Source organism: Bison bison, unplaced genomic scaffold (assembly GCF_000754665.1).
Source record: "Bison bison bison isolate TAMUID 2011002044 unplaced genomic scaffold, Bison_UMD1.0 scf7180017864040, whole genome shotgun sequence".
NCBI classification, from domain to species: domain Eukaryota; kingdom Metazoa; phylum Chordata; class Mammalia; order Artiodactyla; family Bovidae; genus Bison; species Bison bison.
The window spans coordinates 3,022,550-3,048,987 of record NW_011494612.1 but is presented as its reverse complement, the minus strand read 5'-3'; the positions used below and the strand labels follow the sequence as shown (position 1 = coordinate 3,048,987).

The 26,438-nt window shown below is 39.2% G+C and overlaps 1 long non-coding RNA gene across 2 annotated transcripts in view; it reads right to left on the bottom strand.

Annotated features, from left to right (window-relative positions):
- Positions 1–18,761: 18,761 nt before the first annotated feature.
- LOC104985174 overlaps positions 18,762–26,438 on the bottom strand; it is a 22,300-nt gene continuing 14,623 nt past the window's right edge. The window contains exons 1-3 of one of the 2 annotated variants that reach the window (XR_824851.1): positions 19,366–19,442; positions 19,091–19,200; positions 18,762–18,978 (exon numbers count right to left, since the gene is read on the bottom strand). This is a non-coding gene — a long non-coding RNA (uncharacterized LOC104985174). Of the gene's footprint in view, positions 18,979–19,090; positions 19,201–19,365; positions 19,443–26,438 lie in introns of those variants that run through there. The other variant, XR_824850.1, reaches the window with a different exon arrangement.

Genomic DNA, 26,438 nt, shown 5'->3' with positions numbered 1-26,438 from the left:
AAAATATTATAAAAACAAACAAAAAACTTCTCTCAAATTATTAAACAGAACAAATGTGACTCAGACCATAAAGAATCTGCTTGCAATGCAGGAGACCTGGGTGTGATCCCTGGGTCAGTAAGTTTCCTTGGAGAAGGGAATGGCAACCCACTCCAGTGTTCTCGCCTGGAGAATTCCAAGGACACAGGAGCCTGGCGGGATTCAGTCCATAGGGTTGCAAAGAGTCAGACATGACTGAGTGACTAACACAACAAAGAGAAAAAAGAAGATGTTTTGTCTGAGGGAGTGATGTGCGTGCTTTCATATCATCAACTGTGAGAGTTGGATGAGACTGAACTGTTCACTAGGTAAGTGACAAGAATAACAAAGACCTATGATGGTTTTGTCCAAGGTCCGGGGTCACAGAGCTGATGTGGTGTTGAAACCCAAGTTTCCACTTTCTGGGCCACTTTCCTGCGAACCATTCTCAGGATGAGGAGTGGGTAGAGTTTTTAGGTGTGTGTTCAGTCATGCCCAACTCTTTGCGACCCTGTAGACTGTAGCCCACCTTCTCCTCTGTCCATGTGATTTTCCCCACAAGAATACCAAAGTGGGTTGCCATTTCCTCCTCCAGGGGATCTTCCCAACCCAAAGATCAAACCCATGTCTCTCAAGTCTCTTGCATTGGCAGGCAGATTCTTTATCACTGAGCCGCGTGGAAAGTCCTGGAATGTGAGACGAGGGTGGAGTCCAATTCTAGTGTCCCCTAAGGGAGCTGGGGTCAAGGGTTTCTATACTGAATTCATGAGTTAGAGTACCTCTGAATGTCCCTAAATCAACACCAATGCCGTAAGTGTTAGACCATATTTGAGCTTGTTTTTATGTTCAACACAAAGAAAAGGAAACATGTCTTTAAGGCAACACATATATTGGACATATTATAAAAATAGTTATGGTAGCCATTTCCCTCATGTAGATTTATGTTGAGTTTATTTCAGTTTGGAGTTCTAACTACTCATCAGGAATGGGGCTCCTTTAATAACTAGCTGAATGGTATTGAGCTCATATAAGCAAGATGTGATGAAAGGCATTTTGTGTAAACCATTTCAGAAGGAAAAACTGTCTTTTAATACTTTCTCTACTTTATTTCTGCAGGATAAAATTGTGGCTTCTTCCAATCATCTCTGTAGGCAGCAGCATCTCTAAAACTGGAAAAATAAATCAGGAGAACAAAGAATTAGAGATTCCCCCAAAGAAGCAGTGTTAACAAGTCTAACAGGAGGCCAGTTAGTGTTGTGACTTTGTCAAAAAGTAACAGCTCACCACCAGCATTGAAGTCATCCCTGTCTGTTACAGTCATATTCTCCTCACTTAAAATAATAATGCATTATTCTAAGAGGAGTAACATATTAGTGAAATATTATGTGGTTTCAGTCAGCATTATTTTGGAATTGTGAATCTGATCTTTTCCTCTGTGGTCACACGGGGAGGCCATATTTTTTGAAGAGGTCAGAGTAGGATGACATGGTCAGTAAGGGGACAGATTTGAAGCACTCTCTGAATGAGTGATATGAGAGTTGAACCTTAAAGAAGGCTGAGTGCCAAAGAATCGATGCTTTCAAATTGTGGTGCTGGAGAAATCTTTTAAGAGTCCCTTGAACAGCAAGGAGATCAAAGCAGTCAATTCGAAAGGAAATGAACCTTGAATATTCATTGGAAGGACTGTTGCTGAAGCTCCAATACTTTGGCCAACTGATGTGAAGGGCCAGCTCATTGGAAAAGAGCTGGGAAAAGAACATCTTTCCCTGATGCTGGGAAAGATTGAGGGCAGGAGGAAAAGGGGGGTGACAGAAGATGAGATGGTTGGATGGCATCATCGACTTAATGGCCATGAGTTTGAACAAACTCCAGGGGATTGTGAAGGACAGGGAAGCCTGACATGCTGCAGCCCATGGTGTCACAAAGAGCTGGACGTGACTGAGTGACTGAACAACTGAAATGGGTAAAACTAGGGCTTATAATGGAGAAGGAAATGGCACCCCACTCCAGTGCTCTTGCCTGGAGAATCCCATGGACAGAGGAGCCTGGTGGGCTGCAGTCCATGGGGTCGTTAAGAGTTGGACACGACTAAGTGACTTCACTTTCAGTTTTCAGTTTTCACTTTTCATGCACTGGAGAAGGAAATGGCAACCCACTCCAGTGTTCTTGCCTGGAGAATTCCAGGGACAGGGGAGCCTGGTGGGCTGCCATCTATGGGGTCGCACAGAGTTGGACACAACTGAAGCGACTTAGCAGCAGCAGCAGCAGCAGCAGCAGCAGGGCTTATAAAGCAGGAGATGGTAGCCACAATCTGGATCTGGCTCTGTTGACCTGGGACAAGAAAAAGTGTTGTAAGATGGAGAAATAAGTGCAAATTTTGTCTGCTGGTTTGTTTTGATTTGCTTTGCTTTGTTTTTGTCGAGGACCACTTCTTTCATCAAAATTCATTTGCCGACAAAAGTAAAGATAAAGATCTACAGGTGTAAAAAATAATAGAAGGATAAGTTGGAAATCTCAGTGAAGAATTTTTGATAAGCACATCTCTGTGACAGTGTAAATTGGAAAATTCAATTAGCTCTGTGGCTTTGTAAACCTCTTTTGAACAAAATACATGGTCTAAAAGAGAAAGATTTAAATTTAAATTGTTAAGCTCTGAATTTCCTCAATATGGTCTTTACAAAGAATCATCCCCATTTTAGTTCTACTAATTTAGTGTCTAATGTTATTTAAACTAATAAATGAGTGATATTTTCTTTACTGTTCTCTCATGTACTTAAAACTCATTAATTTCCTCTCCACATTTTTCCATTAAGTCCAAAAAATTTTTAAATTGTCAAGAAAGTAGTTGCCAGGCCATTTCACTTTTTTTTAAAAAAAGGCCAAAATAATTTAAGAAAGTGGAGAATCTCTCTTTAATATGTTGACATTCGAAAGAGATTTGAAAGATCTCCTGGAGAAAGGAATGGCTATCCACTCCAGTATTCTTGCCTGGAGAATTACATGGATAGAGGGTCTGGCAGGCTATAGTCCGTGGGGTTGAAAAGAATTGGACTGAGAGGCTAATATACTTTTAAGATTATCACGTAAGCTTGGTTGGCTACCACAGTTCTTGGAAAAGCAACAACAATATGGGAAGGGCATGAAGATGGAGTCAGAGACCTGGAATTTAATCATTTTTGTCATGAATTAGTTGTGTGACCTCATGCAAAAATAGCTACTCTCAATTTTAACAATTTAGATGTCACCAGAATTTTCACTGTATCTATATACCACCTGAATCATTGGTTGTTTAACATTTCTTTTTCTTGATTTATTTTTTACACATTGACAATTTTATCTGAAAAGAATTCTTACATATAAACTCACTTTCAATAAGTATCACTTAGTCATAAAAATAAATATAATGAAAAATTACAGAGATATTAGATTTTAGGGAGATGCTTATGGACAATGCTGCTACTCTCTGGGTATATCAAAAAGCAGATGTTCCGGTTATGGAGGTCCACATGATTAGTTTTGTCTAAGAGACTGGAAGGGGAAGTGACATAGCACTCTGATAATTTACTTGACACTACCCAGTTCTCTTCATTTCCTTCCTTTGATGTGACAAGGAAGAAAGCTGCAGGTCCCAGACGATGCCCTTATAAGATGATCTAGCCACAGCCCTGGTCTCCAAGTGGTGATGGCATAGATTTGCTTCTGTCCCAAACACTAACCCACTGGGATATGAACTATGAATAAGAAATACACTTTTGTTCAGTTCAGGCACTGAGACTTTGAGTGTGTTTTCACTTGCAGCAAAACCTGGTTAATACAACACAAATTGCCCACTTAAGACTGTGGTCTCTTTGCCCATTTGTGCTTTATGGGAAAAGGGGAATATTTGGAAGTGTTAGAATGGAGTTAGAGAAATTTATCACTAATTTGAGACTTTCTTCTTGATTATGATGAAAAAGTTAAGAATCAAAAGAAAATAATGTTTTAAAATATACTGGGAAAAGTATGAAAACCCTTTGATCCTTTGTTCTTCTATCAAGAAAATGTTAGAAAATAACTAGGTCTATAATGATGAAAGAAAAACATGTGAAGATGGCAGTTGCTTGGCATACAATCAAAACATCTTAGTAGGTCTTATTTTAAAGCTGTACAATATTATGCAATTAGCACAAGGGTATTTTGAAAGGCAATATTCCTTTAAAACTATTCTTGACTTTGGAGGATATTTGAAACAAAAAGGTACTTGGTTAGGGTAAGCCTATCTGAACTTAAGACACCTCTATGGAGAGCTGACTTTTGGAAAAAAGTGGAATCAAGGGAGATCAGCTAACTCAGTGAACCAGCAGCAGCAGCAGAAGAGGTGAATGAATGCCTCATTTGGGTCAGGTTGTAGAGGGAGAGCCAATAAGGACTTACTGATGGTTTGGCCTGTAGGGTATTCAAATAGTATCTAAACAATAATTATTATTTATTGAATCCTTAATATGCATCCAGCACTGAGGATAATGCTTTTATTTCTTTTGATTAACAACTCTATGCATGAATTAATACTATTCCTATTTTATCATCTGGAAAACTGAAGCTAAAGAAATCAAGAAACTTATCCAAGATTGCAAAGCAGGTTAATCCAAGAACTGGGAACAAACCCAGCTGTATCTGTCTCCAAAGGCTATGAACTCAATCACTGTTTTGTCCTGGTGGCAAAAGATACTATTTACCTTCCCATTGATTAATAAGCAATTACACTTTTCTACAACCACTGTATCCTGCTTCTTGTCTTTTGAATATTTGGAATCTGATCATGAAGACAACCTGAGATATATTCATGTGCTTAGAATTTTGCCTGTGTAAACAGAACAGTTTGCAGGGGAATGCTAGTGTTAAGGGTTGCATGAACAGTCCAGCTATGCAGAGTAGGGTGGATGCCACTTAACTTTGACCAATTACTCACATATGTCTTGAGCATGAAAACTATTCGTTGGTTTCCTACAATTATCCACGGAACAGTGCAAGGTTCTGGGTCACTTCACGGTAGGTGGTTGCTTTCCAAACAGTCATTTCTGTATGTACATGGGTTCCTGTGAGTGTGAGGGGGTAGAAAGGGAATGCAGAGGGGCAAATGAAAAGATGGATGGATTAAAAATTGAAGATGGATGGATTAAAAGTTGACCAGTGGGATGTGGCACCATCAAGTTGGCTCTAAAGAAAATCCCAATAAAATACGTTGTAGCAAGAGAAAGCACAGTGCAAAAAGTTCATGGGTTGAACCAGATACACCCAGACAAATAATGCAACTTTGCCATTAACTAATGCAGAACCATGGAGGAACAGATAAAACTACCATATAGTGGGAAAGAAGGTTGCAAATACTGTTCCACATGAAGCTTTTGCTGTATAATTCATGTGTTATTATAATCCTTTCTGTTCTTTAAATTTTTATTAAGTTATTTCATTCATCTTTTTGCACAAGTAATATCTGCTCTTGGTAAAATTTTAAAAATTGTAAAAGGAGGCACGGTAAAAATAAATTTTCTTTCTTCCTTGCATCCCAGCAACCTGGTTCCCCTTCACAAATGCAAATCCTGTTGTATGATGCTTATATATCTTTCCAGAAGACATACATATTATTCCTTTATTTCTCGCACAGATGGTAGAATGATAGATGGATGTTTTTACTTTATTTTTCTTAGAAATAATTGCATCTAAATTCAAGTAAAATTGTCTTCTTATTTTTCGTCTTCTCCCCTCTTGCTTCTTCTCCTTTTTCAAGTACATAATATTCCACTGTACCGTAATTTGACTGCCCGATCCCATACCAATAAACATTTAGGAATATTTCCAGTATTTCATTACTGGAAACAATACTTTAATGAATATCCTGGTAAATAATTATAGAATTGCAAGTTCAAAAAATATGGGCATTAGATTAATCCCTAAAAAGTTTGTAACCAATTAATATTCTCATCATCACTGTTTTGAGTGTATATTTCTGCATATCAAAGTAACAAATAATCCAATATCTTGATTTTTGCCAGTCTAAAATAATAAAACATAGTGTATTTCTTTCATTATGAGTGAGGTTGTGTGAATTTTTCCATATGTTTAAAGACCATTAGTTTTTTATTTCTTATGTAAGATATTTGTTTAGTTATCTGTTCTTATCCTCTGCCTGCATTTCTCTAGATTTATCAGTTTTTGTATTACAAGGAGCTGTTAAGTAAACAGCCTTTTATTTGTAATATTTAATTATAATTTTTGACTTTTGCAGAGATTGGTTTTGCAGTGCAATTCATTAATCTTTTCTTTCTTTTTTGGTCTACTGTTACGTAGAGAGAAGTTCCTCACTCTGATTATCTTCAAACTTTATTTTGTTTCAGCTAAAGTTTGTTTTGTTGTATCATATGAGGTAGAGATTATATTTAGTTTCCTAAACATCATTTAAAAAGCTGGCTTAAAACTCAACATTCAGAAAACTAAGATCATGGCTTCTGGTCCCATCACTTCATGGCAAACAGATGGGGAAACAATGGAAACAGGGACACACTTTATTTTCTTGGGCTCCAAAATCACTACAGATGGTGACTGCAGCCATGAAATTAAAAGACGCTTGATCCTTTGGAAGAAAATCTATGACCAACCTAGACAGCCAGGCTTCAACAGTACATGAACTGTGAACTTCCAGATGTTCAAGCTGGATTTAGAAAAAGCAGAGGAAACAGATCAAATTGCCAACATCAGTTGGATCATCAAAAAGCAAGAAAGTTCCAGAAAAACATCTACTTCTGCTTTATTGACTATGCCAAAGCTTTTGACTGTGTGGATCACGACAAACTGTGGAAAATTCTTAAAGAGATGGGAATACCAGACCACTTGACCTGCCTCCTGAGAAACCTGTATGCAGGTTAAGAAGCAACAGTTAGAACTGGACATGTAACAACAGACTGGTTTCAAATTGGGAAAGGAGTATGTCAAGGCTGTATATTGTCACCCTGCTTATTTAACTTCTATGCAGAGTACATCATGAGAAATGCTGGGCTGGATGAAGCACAAGCTGGAATCCTGATTGCTGGGAGAAATATCAATAACCTCAGACATGCAGATGATACCACCCTTATGGCAGAAAGTGAAGAGGAACTAAAAAGCCTTTTGATGAAAGTGAAAGAGGAGAGTGAAAAAGTAGGCTTAAAACTCACCATTCAGAAAACTAAGATCATGGCATCTGGTCCCATCACTTTATGGGAAATAGATGGGGAAACAATGGAAACAGTGTCAGACTTTATTTTGGGGGGGCTCCAAAATCACTGCAGATGGTGATTACAGCTATGAAATTAAAAGATGCTTGCTCCTTGGAAGAAAAGTTATGATCAACCTAGATAGCATATTAAAAAGCAGAGACATTACTTTGCCAATAAAGGTCCATCTAGTCATAGCTATGATTTTTCCAGTAGTTATGTGTGGATGTGAGAATTGGACTATAAAAAATGCTGAGCGCCGAAGAAATGATGCTTTTGAACTGTGGTGTTGGAGAAGACTCTTGAGAGTCCCTTGAACTGCAAGGAGATCCAACTAACCCATCCTAAATGAAATCAGTCCTGAATATTCCTTGGAAGGACTGATGTTGAAGCTGAAACTCCAATACTTTGGCCACCTAATGCGAAGAACTGACTGACTGGAAAAGATTCTGATGCCAGAAATGATTGAAGGCAGGCGGAGAAGGGGACGACAGAGGATGAGATGCTTGGATGGCATCACTGACTCAATTGGCATGAGTTTGAATAAACTCTGGGAGTTGGTGATGGACAGGCAAGCCTGGTGTGCTGCAGTCCATTGGGTCACAAAGAGTCAGACACATGTGAGCGACAGAACTGAACTGAACTGAACTGAAACATCATTTAATGATAATTGATTTTTTCATAACAGATTTGAAATGTCACCTTTTCATATACTAGATTTCTATATGAATTTGGTTTTATTTGAGCAGATTTCACTTTTTCCTCTAATCACCCTACCTATCAAGAAGCTAATAACACACTGTTTAATCAATATAACTTTTTAGAAGGTTTTATGGTAGGGTCAAGCTGTTCTGTATAATCATGTAGGTTGTAACTTCTTTTCAGGACCATTTTTTGCATAAACTATAAATATAATGATGCCTACACTCCTCCCCCCACCATGTCAGAATTTTTCCGTATACAGCCTACACAGCTAATGGGTAAGTGTCATTCAATGGTTTAACTTTTTCAGAATTTGCTGTCCATTACTGGAATTTTAGAATTAATTTATATAGCCTTAAAAAGTCCTATTGACTTTTTTTTTTTTTCAACTGGGACCCATTGAGTTCACAAATTAATTTAGGGAGAATTAACATTTACTCATGGCTCAGCCATTAAAGAATCTGCCTGCAGTGTGGGAGACCTGGGTTCAATCCCTGGGTTGGGAAGATCTGGAGGAGGGAATGGCTACCCACTCCAGTATTCTGGCCTGGAGAATTCCATGGACTGTATAGTCCATGGGGTCACAAAGAGTCAGACACGACTGAGTGACTTTCACTTTCACTTTCACACCATACCAAACAATAAAATTAATTCCAGCTAAATTGTGTGTGCTCAGTTGTGTGCAACTCTTTGTGACACCATGGACTATAGCCCTTCAGACTCCTATGTCTATGCGTTTTCCCAGGCAAGAATACTGGAATGGGTAGTCATTCCCTTCTCCAGGGGATCTTTCTAACCCAGGGATCAAACCTGGGTCTCTTAGGTTCCAGGCAGATTCTTTACCAACTGAGCCACCAGGGATGTCTGCTGAATTGTATATCTAAAAGTAAAGCTAAACAAGAAAAAATTGACATAACATATAGTAAGAATATCTTTGTGAATTTGATGTAAAATTTCTTTCTTAAATGGGATGCAAAAATTCTAACCAAAAGGATAATTGGTTAAAACATTTTGTCTTCTGAATATGTAATGAATTCATACTAATCAACACATAATGAACTCCTCCTAATCAATAAGAAAAAGGTCATTAATCTCAGGCAAGAAATTTGACACTTCAAAAAAGATGTTATCTAAATATTCAAGTTCATCAAAAAGCAAGGAGTACCGATTAAAGAAAGCCTTCATGAGACACTCCTTCCAACACTGTAGACTTATTAAATTTAAAAGACTGACTATACCAAGTGTTGGTAAGACATAGAGAACAACAGTAATTCTCACACATTGCTGGTGGGAGCATAAATTGGTAAAACCACTTTGGAAAATTGTTTAAACATTACGTATGAAAACTGAATATATGCTATGCAAAGAACCAGCTACTCAACAGAAATATGTACACATCTGCACCATAATTCATGTACAAATGTGTTCACAGCAGCACCATTCCTAACAGCCCCCAAACTGTAAATTATTCAAGTATTCATCAGCAGTAGCATAGATAGATATACCAATGACTCTGGTATTTGTATATAGGAAAATACTTGTTCAGTCACTAAGTCATGTCCGACTCCTTGTGACCCCAGGACTGCAGTGCCCCAGGCTTCCCTCTCCTCACTGTCTCCTAGTTTGCTCAAACTCATGTCCATTGAGTTGATAATAGCATTAAAAAGGAAATACTGCAGCTACATGACGGAGAAGGCAATGGCAACCCACTCCAGTACTCTTGGCTGGAAAATCCCATGGACAGAGGGGCCCTGGTGGGCTGCTGTCTATGGGGTCGCACAGAGTCGGACACGACTGAAGTGACTTAGCAGCAGCAGCAGCAGCTACATGAAGCAACATGGATGAATTTTGCTAAACACAATTTCAAGTAAAAGAAGTTAAAGGCAAAAGAATACATACTGTGTTACTTTATTTATATTAAATTAAAAAAAACCTAGGTAGTACTATTATGTGAATTAAGTAGTCAGGATGAGTTAATGATGTGGTAAGTATAAAAAGGAACTTCTGGATGCTAATATATCCTGGCTCTTAACTTGGATGATGGTTTCATGGGAGTGTTCATTTTATGATATTGATTCTGGTAACACTTACAATCTTTGCCCCTTTCTAATTGTACATTAAAATACACACACACACACACATATTTATATATATATATATACATACTTATATCTACATGCAGATGTAGGCTTTTACCTTAGTCAGTTTATTATTTATCATCAAATTTAAAAAATCAAATTGTTAAATACCTCATAATAAATATTTTTAAAAGTCCTCTGGCCTACTGTCTAATTCCTTTTTCATGCTTTCACAGGCATGTAATTTCAAGCATTTTAGGTATTTAAATATTCATCTATAAATAACATTTTTATACTGCTGTAAGAATTGATTGGATTATGTGCTTACATATAAAATGCTTATATTTATAATTTACTATATTTGTATGCAATAAATTTTATTTATCCATTGATTTCAGTTTTAGATACTATCCTCAGATTCCTGCTATGGTTAATAAGAATTTAACTATCTTACATAATCTCTTCATACTCCTTCCTCTTATCTTCCCAGCATAGTTATATAAATAGCCCAAAATTGTGTTTACAAATTATGCTAATGAATATATTTTGTATTGATTATATAAATATCATTCATAGCTGACCCATGCATTACATTTTATTTTGTATTCACTCTTATTTCCTGGAGGTAAGACTTGCCCTAAAAATCTCTAAATTATCTCTAAACTTTTGAAATCTGTTCTGAGCGTTCTTCCCATTAACATTTCTAATTAATATATTAATTTTAAACATTTTCTCTAACTTGTTTTCCATAATTTATTAAACTCTGACTCATTCAACTATTTTCTGTGTGCTGAAGACTCCTCAAATGGTTCTATTTGTGGCAACTCATTACTATCCTCTGCAGAACTTCCCTCCAAGATGTTTCCTCTGTGTTCTGGTTCACAGCATCACCTAACAGAAACACCTGCTACCACCTGACTGGCCACATGGGTTCTTTCACCAAGGCCTGTCAGTTCATCCTCACTAAATTCTCCTATATCTGTTGCAAGCCTGCTTACTCCTTTTTCCTCATTGGCTATAATTATTATATTTTGTTTTGTTTTATTTTCACTGAAGTGCAATTGCTTTACAATGTTGTGTTAGTTTCTACTGCGTAACAAAGTCAAGCAGTCATATGCATATACTCCTTCCCTCTTGGACCTCCCTCTCACCTCCGCTCCATCCCATCTATCTGTTTCATCAAAGAGCACTGACCCTGAGCTTCCAGGGCATCATAGCAGGTTCCCACTAGCTATCTATTTTACACCTGGCAGTGTATATGTGTCAATCCTAATCTCCCAATTCATCCTACTTTCCTCTTTCCCCACTATGTCTACATGTCTAGTCTCTGCATCTGTGTCTCTATTCCTGCCCTGGAAATAGGTTCTTCTGTACCAGTTTTATAGATTCCACATATATGCATTAACATGCAATATTTGTTTTTCTTTCTGACCTATTTCACTCTGTATGACAAACATTCACATCTCTACAAATGACCTAACTTTGTTCCTTTTTTTGGCCGAATAATATTCAATTGGGGCTTCCCAAGTGGTGCTAGTGGTAAAGAACCTGCCTGCCAATGCAGGAGATGTAAGAGACATGGGTTTGACCCCTGGGTTGGGAACATCCCTGGAGGAGGGCATGGCAATCCACTCCAGTTTTATAGCTTGGAGAATCTCATGGACAGAGGAGCCTGGGGGGCTACAGCCCAAAGGGTCGCAAAAGAACCAGACTTGACTGGAGCAATTTAACACAAACACACAGCATTCCATTGTATTTTAGCTCACATCATCTCTTGTCTCTGGCCTGGCTGATCAAGTAGACTTCTGCCTGATTTTCTGGTTCTAGTCTGTTCATATTCCTGTCAGGCCTTCATACCATTAGCAACTTTATTTTTCAAATCATGAACCTGATAATATATTTTAAAGATGTTTATGATGCCAAGTTTAAAAAGCAATGAGATAACATGGAAAAATTCTTATGATAACATGATAAAGGAAAATGCCTAAACCGGAACAGTGTATGATGTAATAAAAATTTTGTAAAAGCATATATACTGAAAGGAAATACATCAAACTTTTAATTTGTATGGTGGGCATGGTAGGATCTGTGGATCTCCCTGCCCTGAATTGAGGAAAAAATACAAAATTTTGTTGACTACCATGAAGCCATCCACAGACACGAACACAGAATTCTACCCAAGGAAGTCTCAGGATATTCCATAGACTCCAATAGCATGAAGCATACATGGTGAATAGTTTAGTGAGGCAGACAACAGAGGGAAACACATTCTGGATAAAAGAAACAGCAGTGTAAGAGCCTAGAGTCATGAGAACGTGTGCTGGATTTCAAGGAACTGCAGAGGACTGTTTAGATTAGGGCGCATGTGGGGAGGGAGTAGCAGATGAGACTGGAGAATCCAGATGACTCAATCCCTAAAACTATGTTATGACTTTGAATTTACACTACAGGTGACCATGAGGAACCATGGAAGAGGTCAGCCATAATATGAACAAATTTAGAACATAGAAAGCTCACCCTAGGAGAAAAGACTGCAATGGGCAAGACTAGAAACAGAATAATTGGTTCAATAGTTCTCAAATGTTTGCAACTGCTATCCTAGTAAAATCATTTGTAATTTGCAATCTAAGTGTGGTGTTGTGATTTATAATAAGAAATATATATTTGATCTTCATCTCTAATTCTGGCACAAAACTTTCAAAACTCTTGGAGTTTCCCCAAGTGATGAGAGCCAATAAGTGTATGTTGTCATGCTCATGAGGAACCTAAGTTTGGACCGCACCTGAGGATGGAGGCTTGTTGCCAATGGAGTCCACCACATAATTAAAGGTTGGAAATTTTAGTCCCAACCCTGTCTTCTGAGGATGGGAGAAGGGCTGGACGTTAAAGCAATCAGTACTGGCCAATGATTTAATCATTCATGCCTAAGGAATGAAGCTTCCTTAAAACCCTGTAAGGACATGGTTTGGAAACTTCCAAGTTGGTGAACACGACATGTGGGGATTTGGGAAGAATGGCTAGCTGGAAGAGGGCATAGGAACTCAGTGCCCTCTCATCATACTTTGTCCTATGCGTCTCTTCCATCGGACTCTTCCTGTTCTTTCCTTTCATAATAAACCAATGATCTAGTAAGCAAGATGTTTCTCTGACTCCTGAGAGCAGTTCTAGCAAATTGATGAAACCTGAGCAGGTAGTGATTGGAATCACAAACCTATAGTCCGTTGGTGTGAAACCCAAGTAAACAACTGGAACTTGCAATTGGCATCTGAAGTGGGGGTGGGGAGCACTCTTGTGAGGTTCAGTTTTTAAACTGAAACTTGACGCTAACTCCAGGTCAGAATTAAGTTGAACTGTAGGACACCCAGCTGGTTTGGATTGGTGTTGACTGCTTGAATTGTAGGGAAACCTCCCCCCACTCCCAAACACACACCTTGGAATTGCTGTCAGAATCCACACTAGGTAATACATACAATCCATATATCAATAACATATTAATGTGTGTATGCATAAATATAAATGAATCAAAAGTTTCAGTAAATAGTACTTGTTTTTAACTCCAAGATTTTCTATTCTATTTCATTTTTTAACAAAAAATGTTGGTCATAATCCATTACAAGAATTTCATAACCACTAATGGACCTCATCCTATAACATGATAAAGACTGAATCTAGGGAGTATTATAATTAATTTATGGAAGAAATGGAGGATGTATATTAAAAACTGAACATGTCTTAAGAACTATCTGGAAGAATGAAGAGGAGGGACTGGCACTCAATGGAGATTTAAGAAGACGTGTCAATAGCAGTTGGTGAAGGATTAGATATGAGACAGAAAGGAAATCATACTCAAGAACAAGTTCCAGGGAGTTCCCTGGCAGTCCAGTGGTTAGGACTCAGTGATTTAATTGCCCAGCCTGTGTTCAATCCATGATCAGGGAACTAACATCCTGCAAGCCATGTGGCACCACCCCCCCAAAAAAGAGTTTAAGATTTCTGTCTGCAGAACTAGATAGAGGTAGGGCCATTTGTAGAAATGAATGCAATAGGAAGGACACGTGTGAAAGGGAGTGGAGAGTGAGTAACTAGTTTAATTTTGGCCATTTTGAGCCTTAGGTGCATGTGAAACATTAACACGGCATTGCTTAATGGAAAAAATTATCTGGATATAGGAAAATGGGTCTCAGCTGAGACCCATTGAAGTAAATTACAAATTTGGAAGTAAAAAAAAAAACCTATAAATGATAGGGGAAAATGTAGAATGAGAAGGAAATAAGCTCAAGGACAGAATTCTGGGAAATATTGCCGTTTGGATGATTGATGATGGACAAATAATAAAGGACAGAGAGGAAGGAGGAGAACTGGGAGCCAGCTCTGGAGGCTGGAGGAGGACCGTCTGGAGAAGGATCTGCCAATATGTCACATGAAGAGAAGGGGAAAAGCATCATTGAAAACTGTAACAATAAGTGCTGCTGAAGAAGTGAAAGTGGTAGTCGTCTAGTTGTGTCCAACTCTTTGTGAACCAGTGTACTGTAGTCCGTGTGTATTGATGATCCTGTTCGTGATGCCCATTGTCCTGCTGTTCACACTGTCCACACTGTTCACTGAACCCGTGGTAGGCAAGGCGCAAGCTAAGAGGTTGGAAGAAAACTTGACAAACTGTAGGAAATGCAAACACGTTTATTCTCTCCTGGCTGGTGCAGCAGTCATAGCAGCAGACACAACATAACGGCACACTGTCCCCGGGGCTTTTCCAGGTGAAGCTTGTACAAACTTAAAGAACAAAAGTAGCCTGTGGCCAGGCGAGTACCTTGTGACACGCATGTGCACTGCCATAAGCTAGCTCAGTTGTTACATAACTGTGCCAAGTCATTGTTTACAGAACATGGGGGTAGAGGGGGTGAGAACGTGGGGTGAGAGAGCCTGACGTGTACCATGTTGTCAATGTCCCCACACCACAGAATTCTCCAGGCAAGAATACTGGCGTGGGTTGCCATTGCTTTCTCCAGGGGATCTTCCTGACCCAGGGACTGAACCTGGGCCTCCAGCACTACAGCTGGATTCCTTACCATCTGAGCCACCAGGCAAGCCCTATGTGTTGCTAGAGAATGGTAAATACAGGAAGCCAGCTTATAGTAGCTCAAGACAGGACACTCTTTATATCAACAGGGTCTGGGAGAGAGTACACTCTTTATGTTAACAGGGTCTAGGAGAGAGTACACTCTTTATATTAACAGGGTCCAGGAGAGAGTATCAGTGGAGCCAAACATACTGTATGTCTAATATCTAAAAGCTGCGAACCAACAGCACAAATTGCTGAAGAAGTTCTACCCATTCTAACTTGACAAATGTACCTGTATAATCATCTGGAAAGCCAGGCTCGAATGTTGAGCTCTTTGATTCTTCAGAGTTCTGCCCTGGATTGTGGTAGTTTGGAGAGGTCAATGCCAGCCTACAGGAGCCCTTTTTTGCTCCTTCCCCATAACCTCCATACAGTGAGGAACCCTTCACCCATAACATGTGTATGGCCACCCAGCCCACAAGTCCAAATTCCATCCACACCTCTTTCCCTGTCATCATTCCCCTTATATCTATCCCTTGGCCCTAGGAGTGTGCCCAGCTACAGGGTGGTCTGCCTTCTAGAGAGCTGACCAGAGAAGCACTTCCCAAAATAATGGGTGAGCAAAGGCATATTTACATGCCGCGGGGAAGAAACTAACCTTGGGGGAGTAGTTGAGAGCCTGAAAAGAGTGAGTGACTGACAGCCAAGTCGCTATAGGAGATGATAGGGGTCAGCATGGCACACGGAGCAAGGACAAAGGAAGGCTCCAGCCTCCACGGGAAGAGAGGAAAATTATGGATCCAGGGTAATTTGTAGAGGGAGAAGGAGTTTGAAAGCACTCATGCTTTATGCTTTCATTTTCTTGGCCAACTGGGAACCCATCTCCATGGAAAGAAAGTGGTTGAGGTTGAGATGGGGAGAGGAACCCTTATGAATATGGTTGCTTTTCTTAGGGAAAAAAGAAAATCTCCCTGCAGTAGCAGTGAGGGGGCACAGAGAGGAATGGAAGGCTACCAAGTGGCAGTCAAGACCAAGCTAAGTTTGGGGGAAAAAAAAAATCCAAGTTGCTATAATACAAATTGCACGACTATGGGATTTTTCTTGGCTGTGAAGGAACCAGAGACATAATGTTCACTATGAGGTAAAGGCAGGATCTTGCTCAGAGGTGGTTTGGTGAACATTTATTGGGTTATTATATGATTATTTCTGAGATTTTTTTTTTCTTAATATCAGGTCACAGAAAATGAAAACGGAAAGGATCTCCTTCCTCTCCCCAAAGCAAAATGGCTTGTTATAAGGGACTCCAAGAATGCATGCCTCATTTACAAAGTCCAGCTTTAAGGAAGAGGTCTCCACTTCCCTTAGGAATTATTTCATAGCCTTACAGTTATTGTAGCCAGGAAGCTGACTTTTTTTCATCCTTTTGATATTTAGTCCAAATTATATTCTTCTTGATTTCAACCTATTATTGTTAGTCATTTCCTCATGGTTAACTTAGGAATCTCTATCCCTTCCTGGTATTTGCACCTTCCAAATATTATGTCGACTTATCACCTGACCTGGTGATAACTGTTTAAAAATATACATTTTTGGTTTATATATAAGATGATGGTTTTACATCCTATAAACACACTATATCTGGATGTCTAGGGACTCAAGAAAATACACTTTTGTGTGAGTGAAAATATGTAGGCCATATATACCTGATATATGTAATTACAATCTTCATAATCATTCATTTTAGATTTGCCAACTTGCACATGTGGAAATGTTCAATTTGTAATGTGATTATAACACAAAAACAAAGCATGTTTGATACCTGTGGCTTGGTCGTTTCATGGTAAGTGCAGAAAATTCAAAAAACCGTGTTACATTTCATACTCCCAGCCAAGTCAAACTCTGAAAGTAGCTCTATAATTCTTGGGGAATCTCTTTAAGCAGACTTGTGTCAAGGCCAATTAGAATCCAAACAGCCTTTTTCTAATTGGGGTGAGGTATGCAGCTGAATAATTCTGTCATTAAGCAAACCCCTTATAAAGGTTACAACTCCAAGGCAAACCTCAGCCCCAGGGCTGAATAAACAGAGGAGGGCGGGAGTGCAGCATTCCACAACCGGCACCTTCACCCCAGAAGGCCTGAAGAGGGGCGTCTGGGATTTCTTTTTATGCTATTGCCATCCACTTCTCCCTCCACTCCTGGCTTTTCTCATATGGGGCAAAGATAGAACAGAATTAAGTGGGCGAATGTAAAGTTTCCATTAACTTTCGCCTTGTCAAGAAGCCAAATCGTTTTTTTTGTTGTTGTTATGACCAATCTAGATAGCATATTAAAAAGCAGAGACATTACTTTGTCAACAAAGGTCCGTCTAGTCAAGGCTATAGTTTTTCCAGTGGTCGTGTATGGATGTGAGAGTTGGACTATAAAGAAAGCTGAGCGCCAAAGAATTGATGCTTTTGAACTGTAGTGTTGGAGAAGACTCTTGAGAGTCCCATGGACTGCAAGGAGATCTAACCAGTCCATCCTAAAGGAAATCAGTCCTGGGTGTTCATTGGTAGGACTCATGTTGAAGCTGAAACTCCAGTACTTTGGCCACCTGATTCAAAGAGCTAACTCACTGAAAAAGACCCTGATGCTGGGAAAGATTGAGGACAGGAGAAGGGGACGACAGAGGATGAGATGGTTGGATGGCATCACTGACTCAATGGACATGGGTTTGGGTGGACTCTGGGAGTTGGTGATGGACAGGGAGGCCTGGTGTGCTACGGTTCATAGGGTCACAAAGAGTCAGACACAACTGAGCGACTGAACTGAACTGTTTTGTTTTTTCCTTTGGGGAGATAAGAGCATTCATTTGAGAATTTCATAAAACTGTTTCAATTATTGGGTAAGCCCATTTCTGCTCTGGCATTCTTGGCTTATTTAAATTTGAGCTCTTCTTTTTTGAACTTATTTCTTCCTACTGCTCCTCATGTCCCCAATCACTGGCCACCATTCACTACTACCCTTAATAAAATACTCTATATTTCATTCTTATCTATATAATTTATCATCTATCTATTTATCTCTATCTTTGTTCACATGATTGCCCCTGATAGGAATACTCAACCATTCATAATATTTTGCACAGGCTTGAGAAGTTTGTTTATCAGGTTCAGACCTTGACTCCACCAGTTATAGATGGTGCAATATTGGGTAAGGCATTCAACTTTTCTAAGTCTCGCTTTCCTCAACTGTAATGGGTTGACTTTATAATTTTTTAATTAATTATTTAATTAATTTTATTTTTGGCTGCTCTGGGTCTTTGTCACTGCACTTGGGCTTTCTCTAGTTGCTGTGAGCAGGTTCAACTCTCTAGTTGAGGTGCATAGGCTTCTCATTGCAGTGCAGTGACTTCTCTTGAGGCAGAGCATGGGTTTAGGGCACGTGGACTTGTAGCTGAGGCTCAATGGCTTAGCTGACTTGCAGTATGTGGAGTCTTCCTGGACCAGGGATCGAACCCACATCCCCTGGGTTTAATATAAACTTAAAGTTTAATATAAACTTTGCAGGTTTTGGGGGGCAGGAATAAGATTAAAGTAGACTAAGCACCTAATAATAATAAGTAATACCTCATCCTGTGGTGTAGATTGGGATCTTTAAGAAAGACTGAACTGGAGATTTGTTTGTAGGAAATTTATTAAGGAGTGTTCTTGGAAACAATACCTTTGGTAGTGAAGGAGGTACTACTGGAGAGGGGAGAGAGAGGTGGCACTATGATGCAGTTACAATGAAGATCTCAACCCACTTTGTGGAATCCTTTGAAGCTGAGATGGCCTTTAGAATTATCCCAAATTGTGTCAAGGTGCTGGTCCTTTGTGTTGAGCATCAACCAGTCATTGGAGGAGGGCTGATCCTGGAAAGGGAACATGGTCTTGGATAAGGTGACTCCTTTCATCTGATGGCAATTTCCAGTAGGTGACACACTGAATGATTAACACTGAAGCAGGAAAATATGCATAGCATACCCCAGCATCCATAGAGATAGGATGGCTTAGCTCCACTCTTGGCATCGCTCAGATCCACTTTCTCGGAGAAGCTCCTTCATGATCCTGATGAACGTATTTACCTGGAGAAACTTAAAAGAAAAATGTTAGCAAGACAGCTAACAAGATAGCAGTTAACCATAGCTGCTACTGCTGTAGCTGCTATTGAGGCTGCAACAGATATTCATTGTCTCCCATCTCTATAACAGATTTTAAATTTCCCTCAGTTAGTTCATATGCTGGTCGAGGTGACTTACCTTTTGGGGATAACCCAGACTCTCATCTCTCAGAGGTCTGATCTCCAGGTCACCAGGCCTTTCTCGGTCTGTGCTGCTTCACTTCTCCATTTACCATCAGTATTGGTGAGGAAGTATCAAGAAACACAGAGGTAAATCACGTGAGTACCAAACACACTCTTCCTTGCCTCCTTTGTGTAATGGCAAATCTCCCTTCCTGGATAATCAAGGCTAATCATCCCTGCTAGCATAGTCATCTCTTTCCTTGCTGTAGGTCTCTTAACAAAGTGACTAGAAAGCAGCCGTGACTTGAAGTTTAATATAAGTGCTTTTCCCCACTGAAAGCATTTCCTTCTGGGAATCAGCATCTCTAAACAGGCAAGTATGGGAAGTACAAATTCCTCAAGTCAATGGGAATTATGGTAGTGGCACCACTCATTTATAATTCTTGGGTCCTGGACTCAGTGGATTGAATGTATAATTTCTTAGCTGGCCGCTTCACTATACTCTTCCATTATTCTGTCAGGCCAGTGAAGTGGTGCAGCATGAGATACGCCCAATGGATTCAATGGTCTTGTGCCCAGCACGACACTTCCTTTGCTGTAGAGGATTCCTTAGTCTTATGCAGTGTTGTATTGTTAGTATTGCTGTGTTAGTAGTGAAAGTCTGCACACCCTCCACTAATGGTGCTAGTTGAAGCCCTCAAGCAAAAAAAGGCAAATCTATACTAAGAATACACGTGGAAAATAGGTGGAAGTGGTCCAATATTATCATCAGCTTCTCCAAAATTGTTCTACTTGAAGAAGTACCATATAGAGGACTCAGTGATGACTGTTTCTGGCATTTGGCAGTGGTGGTAGCTAGATGCTTCAGTGAAGGAAAGCTAGCTTGTGCTTTAGATCCAGTGTAGAATTTCCATTCCTCCCACGAGGTTATTCTATTCCTGCATGTATTGTGCAAGAATGGGGGCTTCCAATGACAGGAAGGGTGATGTCAACTATTGAGTCATTTTTTCTATTTTGTTATTTAAGGCCTCCTCTCCGGCAACTGCTGTCATGTGAGAGACATTATGTGATACAAAGATCTTCATATTTCATGACCACTCATATTAAGCCATCCATATGGACCAGGAAGATCCCCTAGAGAAGGAAATGGCAATTCACTCCAGTATTCTTGCCAGGATAATCCTATGGACAGAGGAGCCTGATGGGTTACAGTGCATGGGGTCACAATGACTGAGCAACTGAGCACACACACATTCCTTTTTCCTAAACTTTTCTACCCCTCACCTGCCAATCTTTTCTCTATTAGGATTCAGAATAACCAATCCAATTAATTACAAGGCTGTATATATTCTAAACTGAACTAATCATTTTATCCAAAGTGGGTGGCCTGGGGAACAAAATAACTGAATTTAAAGCCAAAAGCTCTTCTTGTTAGGAAAATTTCCTATCACTGATTTTTTTCAGTACTACCTATGTGTAAGCAGTAGTGTAGCTGTCATTCATTGTTGGCCTGTATAAAGTTTGAGTTAATCCATTCAAGAATCCACCTGATGGGAAGCACTGACAAGTCCAAGACCACTGCATATCAAAGATCTTCAGTGACTGGCTCGTCTCTGAATCTTCTTTGGGTTTATTTCTAAATCTCCAATATACTTGCCACTTCTGGATCATTCTGTCTAATTAACATGACATCATCAAGATATTGGACCAACCTGATTTTCTGCAGAATATCTATGTGGTGTAGGTTGTTGGATGATCCTTTGACAGGGAGTGAAAGAACCCCAAGGACAAGATAAGACATATTGTCTGTCTCAAGTGATTGTGAACTGTTCCTGATCTTCCATTCCGCTACAATTAGAAAAGAATGTACTTAACCCAATCGGTGATCATATTCAGTCACCTGAGTCTTTATTAATCTGCTCTAACAAATTTATTATACCAAGCACGGCAACTACAACAGGGGCTAGTATTTGGTTGAGATTTTCAGTTCAGTTCAGTTCAGTTGCTCAGTCATGTCCGACTCTTCGTGACCCCATGAATCACAGCACACTAGGCCTTCCTGTCCATCACCAACTCCCAGAGTTCACTCAAACTCATGTCCATCGAGTCAGTGATGCCATCCAGCCATCTCATCCTCTGTTGTCCCTTTCTCCTCCTGCCCCCAATCCCTCCCAGCATCAGAGTCTTTTCCAATGAGTCAACTCTTTGCATGAGGTGGCCAAAGTACTGGAGTATCAGCTTTAGCATCATTCCTTCCAAAGAACACCCAGGACTGATCTCCTTCATAATGGACTGGTTGGATCTCCTTGCAGTCCAAGGGACTCTCAAGAGTCTTCTCCAACACCACACTTCAAAAGCATCAATTCTTCAGCACTCAACTTTCTTTATAGTCTAACTCTTACATGCATACATGACTACTGGAAAAACCATAGCCTTGACCAGATGGACCTCTGTTGGCAAAGTAATGTCTCTGCTTTTGAATATGCTATCCAGGTTGGTCATAACTTTCCTTCCAAGGAGTAAGCGTCTTTTAATTTCATGGCTGCAATCACCATCTGCAGTGATTTTGGAGTCCAAAAAAATAAAGTCTGACACTTTCCACTGTTTCCCCATCTATTTCCCATGAAGTGATGGGACCAGATGCCAGGATCTTAGTTTTCTGAATGTTGAGCTTTAAGTTAACTTTTTGACTCCCCACTTTCACTTTCATCAAGAGGCTTTTTAGTTCCTCTTCACTTTCTGCCATAAGGGTGGTGTCATCTGCATATCTGAGGTGATTGATATTTATCCCGGCAATCTTGATTCCAGCTTGTGCTTCTTCCAGCCCAGCATTTCTCATGATGTACTCTGCATATAAGTTAAATAAGCAGGGTGACAATATACAGACTTGATGTACTCCTTTTTCTATTTGGAACCAGTCTGTTGTTCCATGTCCAGTTCTAACTGTTGCTTCCTGACCTGCATATACGTTTCTCAAGAGGCAGGTCAGGTGGTCTGCTATTCCCATCTCTTTCAGAATTTTCCACAGTTTATTGTGATCATCACAGTCAAAGGCTTTGGCATAGTCAATAAAGCAGAAATAGATGTTTTCCTGGAACTCTCTTGGTTTTTCCATGATCCAGTGGATGTTGGCAATTTGATCTCTGGTTCCTCTGCCTTTTCTAAAATCAGCTTGAACATCTGGAAGTTCACGGTTCATGTACTGCTAAAGCCTGGCTTGGAGAATTTTGAGCATTACTTTACTAGCGTGTGAGATGAATGCAATTGTGTGGTAGTTTGAGCATTCTTTGGCATTGCCTTTCTTTGGGATTGGAAGGAAAACTGACCTTTTCCAGTCCTGTAGCCACTGCTGAGTTTTCCAAATTTGCTGGCATATTGAGTGCAGCACTTTCACAGCATCATCTTTCAGGATTAAGATTTTAATAGATTTTCAGGTTGAGATTTTAATAGTCCATTATTATCCTCCAGGATCCATGCTTTGCCTTTTCCAGACCTGAGGTTCCACCATTCACTTGCAAAAGGTCTAAAGCAAGTATGTTGATAAATATTAGATGCTCTCTTACCTGCCTCACCAACATTGGTACTTACTATAATAACTGTTCCTACCCTGCTTCTATTATTATTTTGGCTCCTATTACCCATGTTGTTATCAGGAAACACAGTTCCATGGTCACTACCAGAGAGCATTTTAACAATTGCACTGGTACTACAAGTATCACTGATGCTGTCTTTATCATCTTTGATGGAACCTTCAATGTTTACTGGTGATCTAGCACCAAAATTCTATTTGTGAGCCTGAGTAGGTAGATAATATCTCCTCTCTTTCTCTTTCTCCTGAATTGACTATTTTTACCACCTCCTATTACTCTTCTCCAAGCCACCACTATATCCTATTATGGCCCATAGTGGCCCAGCTCCCTCTCTACAGTCCTCTTTGGATCTGCTTCTCCTGGTTCACTCCTCTGTGGCATAAATGTCACCTTAACAGACAAGTTGTATGTGTCCATCTTATCTTAAAGACCACTTCCAAGTATTCACAATCACCTTATATTGTTACATTTCCTTTTATAGCGCTATCACTATCTGACATTATATTAGACATGTATCTATTTATTTTCTATATGTTTATCTTCTAGATTGTACTCTGTGTAAAGACAGAGTTTGTTTTATTTCATTCTTTATCTTTAGCAGCTAAAATTGTACCTAATATACATTAGGTGTGAATACATATTTCTCAAATGAATGAATGACTTCTTAGTGTTATCAGATATTGCATTGATGATCTCTGTTGGACATAGATGTGAGTTCTAAGTGAACCAATGACAGAAGCCACAGACCTCTATTAAGTTCAGAATTGTCTTCTCTGAGTAAATTTGGTTTGGATTTTTAAGATGAAAGGCAGCATTCTGTTTTCTAAGTGGCCCAATTTCCTTTTGCATTGACATCCATTTTGGAGCCTCTATTGTGCTGTGAACTTTGCTCTTACAGAGTGTATTGTTTACCTTGCACCAACATAGAATCCCTTGGAATTAAAACAAAAGGGATTAAAAGAGATACCATATCAATTTTTTCCCCAAGTTTTCTTTTCTACTCTTGGCATCTAGATTCTCACACATCCCCATGACCAATCTGACCCAGGGACTATTAGGAATCTTGTTCTCTCCATAATCTCCCTGTTATTTTCCTGGGTGTTAAAGGGAGCAAAGAGGGGCAGGGTCACTAAAATTAACTTATTCTTTGTAAATCTTTTGGATAGAATTTTTAGTATGTGATGCATAAGAATCTCAGCCTTTTGTTACTTTGAAATATTTAAGTTATCCAAGTTCAAATAATATTTACATAATTTATTTAGACATAAATCTCTGAATTGCAAATCTACCAAAGAAGTTACATCTATCTGTGTTTCAATATTTATTTACAGTCTTTTCCTTATATATCTATGCAACATCTAGAGGATTCCCTAGGAGATTAATGGATAGGAGAGAAAACACTAATGTTTTATAGGTCAACTTCAGAAATATTTAAGTTTTAAAATATCGACCAAGTCTGGGTGAACACCTTGCTATTTTAATTTTTTAAAATATTTTTTTGTATCTTATTAACAGTGCTATTAGAATATAAACTCCCTAAGGGCATGGATTACTTTCTATTTTTTTCGCCCTGCTTCTAAAATATCTGGAATAGTTCCTAGCATATGTTAGGTACTTGAAATAAGAATTTCTTGAAAGAATTAAAATCTGGTATTTTTCCTGTTTGTCTGAAATTTCTTTACTCCAAAGCTTATTTACACCAAACAATAACCCACATAAAATTTTTATTCCTTTCCTTCTGCATGGAGAAATAACACCATCTTTTAAAGTATACTTTTGATTTCATAAGTTTTCACAAAGTATCTTGCTTTTTCTAATTATGTCTATAGGTTTTTAAGATGTATCAAATTTTCATCATCTCTGGAAATGTGAGGAAATAATAATTTCACATCTTCAGAATACCTGGTATTAGACATAGATCTCTCCAATGATTCATTTTCTCCACAATATTTATTGAGTTATATTTTATGTAAACCATGGACTTCACTGGACATTAGGAGGTGTCCCCATTGATTTTATATTCTGGTGGGAAAAACACACATTGAACTAAAGAATTCAACTGGGTTGAAATTTACAGGAATGACAACTGTGTGCCATGGAAGCAAACATTCACAGGGGTGACCTCTCTGAAGACACGATACTTAATTTGAGATGTAAAGGCTCAGTTGAAGTTGGCTAACCTAAAGATAGAACCAAATGTTCCTGGTACAGGATGTCGCAAGTTTAAAAGTATTGAGGTGATAGGAAACTTGGTAAATTTTCATTTTTGAAAGTGAAATGTGTGGTCCAAGCACAGAGCAAGGAGCAAAGTATATGATGAGGCCAGAGAGGTTGGCAAGACCCAGACTATGTGGATTCTTAAAGGGTATTTGATTTTGAACTTAGAGTCTGATAAGTCTTATTTTAAACATGATGACATGGTTAGAACTGGTTGGAAAAGTTGCTATAGCTGCAATGTGGAAATGAGTTGAGAGTCATCTTGGAATGCAAATTGGACATTGGAAATATTTCAAATGAGAGACAATGGTGACTTTGACTAAAGTGATGTTGATAGTGGACATAATAGTGGACTAAGGTAAAGAACATGCCTGCAGTGCAGGAGACCCAAGTTTGATCCTTGGGTCAGGAAGATACCCTGGACAAGGCAATGGCAACCCACTCCAGTATTCTTGCCTGGGAAATCCCATTGACAGTGGAGCCTGGCAGTTTACAGTACAGTCTGTGGGGTCCCAAAGAGTCGGACAAGACTGAGCAACTAACACTTACACTTTCACTTTCAAGATAATTTTAATGCCAAGGATGATTGTTTAGTCTCTGCTCCTCTTCCAGAGAACTCACTATCATGTTCTAGATGACTAGAACAGTTCTAGTGACTGTCTCTCCCTCATATTCTTCTAAAAGAAATCTGCCCCTTCTCCCAGCACTGAATCATGTGTGGGAAACTGGACTCAAAGGAAACCAACAAAACCCTGTTGGAAGAATTTGAACCATAAAACCTAGAAATGGAAGAAAGATGCTGTTGGGTTCTAGAACGCTAAGGAAAATGGTGATGATAATAGAGTTGTTGCTATGGCAAATCAGAGCCACACGCAAGTTGAAACTGTGGAGGCACAGAAACCAGGAATTTCTGAGGATCAATTCATTGTGCAGAGAGAAGAATGTAGCATATTTAAGAGAAAAAGAGAAAGATGAGTCTGTGTGATTCCCAAGAGAAAGAGACAGGGAGAGGAGATTTCTAGGAAACTTGACTGCACTGCCTGCAGTTGCATTCTGCAAATGTCTCCTAATTCTTTTTTTTTTCCCTCTCAATAATCTATTTAAAAATTATTCTAGAGTAATATTTTGTTAAGAGTTTCCCAAGTGGCTCAGTAGTAAAGAATCTGCCCGCCAATGCAGGAGACATAGGAAATGCAGGTTTGATCTCTGGGTCAGGAAGATGCCCTGGAGGAGGAAATGGCAAACACACTCCAGTATTCTTGCCTGAAAAATCCCACTGATG